Genomic DNA, 7,563 nt, shown 5'->3' with positions numbered 1-7,563 from the left:
GTAAGTGATACTGTTAAGTACTAATTCGGAACAAACCTGGGCTTTGCCATGGAGGTTCCTGATGTAACTGAAAAAGACTTTGTGGTTTCCCTTTGTTTGGATGCTAGTTTCCATTCATCTTTGGCTTTGGAGGTTTTCACTAGTGATCTAATTTACTTGTTGAGGCTAAGGAAGGAGTTTTTCCAATTTGAAATTTGTTCCTTTTTACCCTTGGACAACAGTTTCTTCCTTTTGTTGTAAAGCCTGTTGATGGAGGATGTCCGCCAAACAGGTTTGTGTTTCCTTGAGGAGCAGATTTGAGTTCTGTTGTGTATGGATGAGTCCATGCAGTTGTACAGGTGCTTGTATACTGCATTGGTGTACTGTTCAGCATAGTTGTCTGCATCCTCTGAGGGGGGAGGTGGTGTGAAGCTACAGATATCCTCCCTTAAGAGGTTGTAGTCAGCTTTTGAGATGTTTTTTAGATTGATTATGGCTTGGGGGGTTGGGTGGGATAGAAACTTCAAATGAGACAGTCTGGTGACCTGATCGTACCAGGGAAGAACATACCATAGGAGTGGTGCAGTGGCCTCTCATGTTGGTGATAAGCAAGTCCAGAATGTTATCTTCCCTTGTGGGGATGAGACGAGCTAGACTAGTGCATTAGAACTGATGAAGTCAAGGAAATATTGAGTGAGTGCATTAGTTCAGAAATAGTTCACCCAGTCTATGGTGGGGTAGCTGATGTCACCAAGGATCAGGGTGTTAGGCAGTACCTTGATGGAGTCAAGTAGATCCAGGTAAGAGGATTGGGTGTCCTGAGTCATGGAGCGGGTCTATAGCTGGCTATAACTTGGATGTGTGTCTTGCCAACTGTCAGTTGAACTTGGAGTAGTTCTAGTGCATCATGCTGGAAGACCAGTCTGGAGGTGTGCCTGTCCTTAATGAAGATAGAGACTCCACCACCCTTAGTCTTTCTGACCTCATTTTGGGGTCAGAATTGTGGAATGAGGTATAGCCTGGTAAGGCAGGGGTGCTCTCTGCAGCCCTGAACCAAGTTTCCATGACTGCACAGACATCGACATCTTCCGGTTCAAGGAGAGTCTCCAGTGAGTACATTTTCAGGTTAAGGCTCCTAGCGTTTAGCAGCATGACCTTGAATTTGGATTTCGACAGATCTTTTATGTTGGAATATTTGCCTTTGTGAACTTGCCTAAAAAAGGCACAATGGGGGAGGCGAGAGCCTTGGCCAGGATCTGGAATCCCAGTGCTGACAGTAGGAGGCCATCTCTGGCAAAGCAATGAGGCCTGTCAACTATGTCATCCCAGGCAGACAGATACTTGATCCCCTTGGAATGATAAGAAAAACTAAGCTAATTATTGAAGTCAATTATTTCTTGTTGGTATTGTGGTAACACTCTTGGTGAAGATAGAATGCTGCTTAGGGCTAGGGTCATAACTGCCTGGGACACATACTCTGACAGCTCAATCATGTATCTCTTCATATAGTCCAGGGAGGTACATCTCAAGTCATTCATACCAACATGGACAATGACAGAGTCATACTTGTACTTGTTGCAGAGAGACTTAAGTGTGTGCACGTTGTGGTGGATTCTGGCACAAGACAGACAACTGACCATGACCTTCTCCTTGTTGAGCCTGGTGAGGGGGACATTGGTGTGTCTCACAACTGAGTTGTCAATGACTAGTATGTTTGGTTTACAGTTATGCCTTATGGGCTGTGAAGGTTTATTGTTTTGCCTTATGGGCTGTGTTTGTGAGACACTGGTGTGTTGTCTGGTATGTGTGATGTGTTTGGTATTATGTGTGGAATGTTTGTGAGCATGCTTTGGAGGTCTCTAGTGTTTAGGTAAGTTTTTATTGAGGACCTCTACATAGGTGGGTGTGTGTTGTGCTTGGCTATGTAATGTGAGTGGTGTGGTGTTTGTGCTGGCAATCTCCTCTTTGTCAGGAGTACTGACTGTGGCACAAGAGAGCATGGATTCCAAGTTACTGATTTAATTGCATTTCTCACAAGTAGAATAATTAAGTGCTAGGAGAAGAGAGCTGTTAGTAAACATGAGGCAGTTGCTACACTGTCTTAGCATGCCCATATCAACCAGGCTGGCAGGAAAAACTGATATGAATTGTCCAGTCATAGTGTTGCAAATTTGTTCTTCCCCCTGCTTGCTCACCATTTCACCACTGTCCTATCTTCCCTATTTCTTCTCTTAATGCATTATCATGCAATGGTGTTCAATGCATACCAACACACAGCAACAGTAATATGAAAACACTTAAAAGTGTTAGATTCAGTTGTAGTTGAACCCAATACCATCTGGCCCTAAAAAGGAATGTATCACTAATGTGCTGCCACAGAGTCAGTTAAATAGTAGGTGCATTCTAGAGACTCAATGCCAACTGTCAGACTTTAACAATGCAGCTAGCATTTGCATACTGTTTAGCAGTGAGCAAACGTGTCTCTTGCATGCGTATACCTTTTGGTAACCATTGCACAAACCTGCTGCTCATAGAGCTATGGAAATGTATATATTATGGTGTATTACTGCTGTTTACTGTCCATTTCCTTTATATGACATGAAATTACATGTAGAAACATTAGAAACTGAAGGCCCTATCTAACTATATGTAATGTATTTAAAATAAATCCATGTGTTGGTACCCCCCCCCAAGCATTACAACCCTGGGGTCTCAGTACTTTTTCCACACATATATCAACCACACTACAAAATGTAATATCAATGTTGTGTGTTATGCAATGCACATCAATCTGGTAACATTCAGACTACAACTATTGACCCATATGCCTAAAAATAATTATCTACTAGGCTGCTGCAAGAATCAGCATGGACCATATCCACATAGACATAGATGACCTTCAGCACAACTGACCCTACTCATGTTGGTTTTTTCAATGGTAGATTTTGTTTATTGACCCTTGTGGACTTTTTGGATACTGACCCCAAAGACCTGGATGAGGGATAACAGCACACACTGCCTATTTTGAGTTATCCAAGGCCTTTGACACTAACCCCATTCATGTCTCGTAGTGAAGATCTCCCATCTGGGAATTAGGTCATACAGTAATAGATGGGACAGCCAACTGGCTCATCGACAGCACATACACTCTCAAAGTTGGGGAATGCACCTACACCACTAGCCCACTCATCACAAGAATCTGTGCTGGGCCCTCAAATGTTTGGGAAATACTTCCCTGAAGCCCATTCAACAGTAGATGCCCTGTGGTTTACCAAGTTTGCAGGCTGTTAACTTTACACACTCATATAGAGTCCCCCAGTGATGGCAACATATTACAGTAGGGGCTGACACAGACTAATGATTGTTGACAGATTCATGGACTATCCTTTAAGCATACAGTGACTTTTTGTCAACTTTGTCAGTGATGTACCCCTGCAAATTATGATATACATAGCACCCCCTAAGCTCAAACACAGCGTTGTGATACTTGGGAGCACATGCTGATAGCAGTCTACACTTTCATCACTATGTGGCCATTGTGGTGACACACACAATCTGCATTGCGCATACCATACATATGGACATCACATTCAAGACCATGGTAGTCATACCTCTACTAGACTCTACCCTTATCGCACCAGTAATGGAGTGCAATGCTCACATCTTTCTATATATCACCAGATACCTGCAGCAATTGGAAAGAACACAGGGTTGTGCCTGGGAGACTCAAAGGCCTCCAAACATGACATACATGGAAAAACTGACATATCTTTTACTGTATTCAGTATCATGCAGGCTGCTGAAAGGTGACCTATGGCTGCCCTGTAGAGCAGTCTCAGACCCTACCCTTCTGGAAATTATGGACTTCTGCAATTCCAATGGGACAATTATAATTTGCCCCAGAGATCTCAACATAGTCTGTGACATAAACAGAACATGCTGGGGAGACAGATATATCCCACATTGATTCACACTCCTCTGTAATAGGCTCCCACTGTGTGTGAAGCAATGCTCCTCAATGACCCTATTCAAGCACAACCTTGACTACTGGTTGGGTGATTGTAAAGTCACCTCTCAACGGACACCTATGCCCCTCCCAGACAGGGCCAGTTAGCACTGGTCACAAACACACTCTGCTAAAAACAGCCATCCAGCTATGCTCAGTATGAGTACCTATGCTTTTACACATTTAGGCTTCTAAACACCTTAGTGCTATTAGGCTAGTATCTTCATATGAACTTATGAAGCTATGTGCCTATGCAGGTCTCACAATCTGTTGACCCCCATATGGACTGCTGATGTCATCTACTATAAGTTCACCTGCACTCTTGTATAAATCAGACTTGTGCCATGGTGCTTATGTAACATACTGTGTTCTGTGGTCTGTGTACTTAGATAAGTATGGGTTCTATTCTCACTGAAGTCAAGTGTGTGTGTGCGTGTGTGTGTGTGTGTGTGTGTGTGTGTGTGTGTGTGTGTGTGTGTGTGTGTGTGTGTGTGTGTGTGTGTGTGTGTGTGTATGTGTGTGTCTAGACGGCAGAGAATACAAGTGTATCCTACAGTTACTTCTCCCATTACATGGATTGACAGTATTTTGATACTTGCTCATGCCTACACATCCATTTCATACAGGCCTCCCAACCTCTTGTCTCGCACTTGGCCTGCTGATGTCATTGCTATAAGTTCACCTGCACTTCTGTATAGCTCAAACTTGAGCTGTGGTGCTCATGTTAAATATTGTGTTCTGTAGTCTCTGCAGGCAACTGTGCATGTGTGTGTGTGTGTGTGTGTGTGTGTGTGTGTGTGTGTGTGTGTGTGTGTGTGTGTGTGTGTGTGTGTGTGTGTGTGTGTGTGTGTGTGTGTGTGTGTGTGTGCATGTGTGAGCTGTTGCATGACATTACAGACAGCATTTTACACCAGCATGTGGGGCACTGTTATCTTCTCCTCAACAGACATCGCTGAAGTAATCAGCTATAACATTTTTTCGATTATTTATACAGTCTATTGTTTCTAGCAATTTATATATAGCACTTTTATTATAATCTGCACGGGTAACTGATTTGTTTGCAGTTAAAGCATTCTGTATCTTTACAAATCTTATTGTGTGGCTTTCTCTAGTGCTTTGTAGGCTAATAGCTGCAGGCTAGTGGGGGCTGGTTCTTTTGTGTTTTTGTAAAAAAAAAAAAAAGTTGTTCTTCTGGTATTTAAGCCCTAACTTTGAGACTGTCTATATACACTGAGCAGAGTGGTTGAGAGGTGTTGACTCCAACTCTTAGCTGAGATATTTAAGTATCCTGTTTTTTTTTTTGATTATTTATACAGTTTATTGTTTCCAGCAATTTATATATAGCACTTTTATTGTAATCTGCACGGGTAACTGATTTGTTTGCAGTTAAAGCATTCTTTATCGTTACAAATCTTTATCTGTTTAAAAACTTTCATTTTGTGGCTTTCTCTAGTGCTTTGTAGGCTAATAGCTTTAGTGTCCCCACCCACCCTCTCTGTTGGTGTCTTGTGTTATACTTGGTGGCTTTGCAGTTGTCCGCCCCTACTGTAAATCTGATCTGGGACACTCCTCCCAGTCTAGTGTCGTTAGCTCATTCTACCTAATACAGAGAGAACATTTGATAAGGCCTTCTCTTTCTCCTTTTTCCCTTTCAAAAAAAAAAATTTGCCTGAATTACCTTATGTTCTGACTGCGCTTCTCAAATTGAATTACCTTATGTTCTGACTGTGCTTCTCAAACATTTTGGAAATATAGAGTATATTTTAGAACATTTATTATAACTGTAATTGCCTTAATATTGCTACAACTCAAGTGCTCTAGGTTGCACTGCATCTGAAGTATTTGTGTGTTTCAGCTGCTTTTCTGTATATATAGACTTCTCTGTATATGTAGACTAGCTACTTATTCTGCTGTATTACTGCCACTTAAATCGTTTTTCATTTGTGCATTTGCCTTGCTTCATTTAAAAAGTTTTAAATTGCTAATTTTGTAGAGTTTTAATTGCATTTACTGTTTGGGACTACACACTCAAGTGTGTTAGACCTTTCTGTGTTTATTTACTGTATTATTGCATTGTTTAGCCTGTTTCAACAAAAAAAAATACTATCTCGTTTGCTCGTTTCCCACCTTTTCTAGCCAGTCCATATCCCTGGCCTTGCTTGTCTCAGGGCTTTATTTTCTGTGCTCAGAGCTATCCAGACCTTGCTGTGGCAGAGGGAAGTCCTACTGCCTACCAGTGGAACTGTTGAGCATTGTGCTGCCTGCCTGGCGCTGGAGGAGTGGTTTCCAGCTCTGAAGTTGTAATTTTGTTGGCCTTTTTGGGCTGATTTCTGTCCCTTTCAACTTTCTGGCTAAAAAACGCGTGTGTTTGCACATTTTTCACATCGTGCATTATTACGAGGCTACAGTTAAACTATTCCAGGTGCCAGAAAGTCTGCTCTTCAAAATTTCCCTTAGAACTAGCTGGTTTCTCATTAGTAGCACTAAAATCTGAACCCCTGTGACTAGCACTTGCTCTAGAACCTGCTGTAAAGCACTAGGAAGCCTGAAACTGATACAAGCACTCAGCTCTCCTTGTCAATAAGGATAAATTAATCATAGGCACTAAACAGCCTACAACTGCAAAGTTCCTTGCAAAGGTAAGGGAAAACAGCTCTTAAACCTTACAAAAAAGCACCTAAACAGGCATGTCCAAGGGTCAGCTTCAGGTGGTTTCTCCTGTCCACCTGGTGAATCTGGACATACTGGGGCAATGTGGCAAGTGCCTCATGTACACAGACAATCCTCTCTTCCTACCACCCAACATTATAACCTGCGAGAGATGCACTTACACAGCCAAACTGGAAGCAAAGCTCTCTCCGGTCAAGACTGTGTTAGACAGTCAAGAGGAGAAGGCTAACACCTGCATTACACCTCTAGCAACTCATAGCCCTTCAAAACCCACACCATCAACTCCCACACATAGCAACACTAAGCCCACATATGTGGAGGCCCTTGATATTAACCTGCCCAAGCAACAAGGACCTCCGAAGCCAAAAATCAAACAAACACCAGTCACAACCAAAGTGACACATAGTTCACAACACCAGTGTGCCACCCAACAACAGCCCCTAAGGCAAGACAATGTACCCAACACTTTAGTCATAGGTGACTCTATAGTCAGGCACACTGATGTCCCACTCACCAGGCTGAACAAGGAGAAAATTACAGTCAGCTACCTGTCGGGTGCCATGATCTGCCACATAATGCATGCACTCAGGTCACTCCACAACAAGTACAAATACGACTCTGTCATTGTCCATGTTGGAGTAAATGATTTGAGACGTACCTCCCTGGACTACATGAAAAGAGACATGGAAGAGCTCTTGGATCATGTGACCCAGGCAGGATCCTTCTCCCAGAATGATACCACAGTATAATGACAAAATGATTGACTTCAACAATTGGCTAAGCTTCTGGTGTCATTCAAAGAGGATCCAGTATTTGTCTGCCTGGGAAGACATGATCGACAAACCACGATGCTTTGCCAGAGATGGTCTGCAGCTGTCACCCCTGGGATTCAGGTTACTGGTTAAAGC

The sequence above is a fragment of the Protopterus annectens genome, chromosome 4.part0 (assembly GCF_019279795.1).
Source record: "Protopterus annectens isolate FY-2018-M chromosome 4.part0, PAN1.0, whole genome shotgun sequence".
Classification (NCBI taxonomy): Eukaryota; Metazoa; Chordata; order Ceratodontiformes; family Protopteridae; genus Protopterus; species Protopterus annectens.
Note: the sequence above shows the minus strand (reverse complement) of the source record.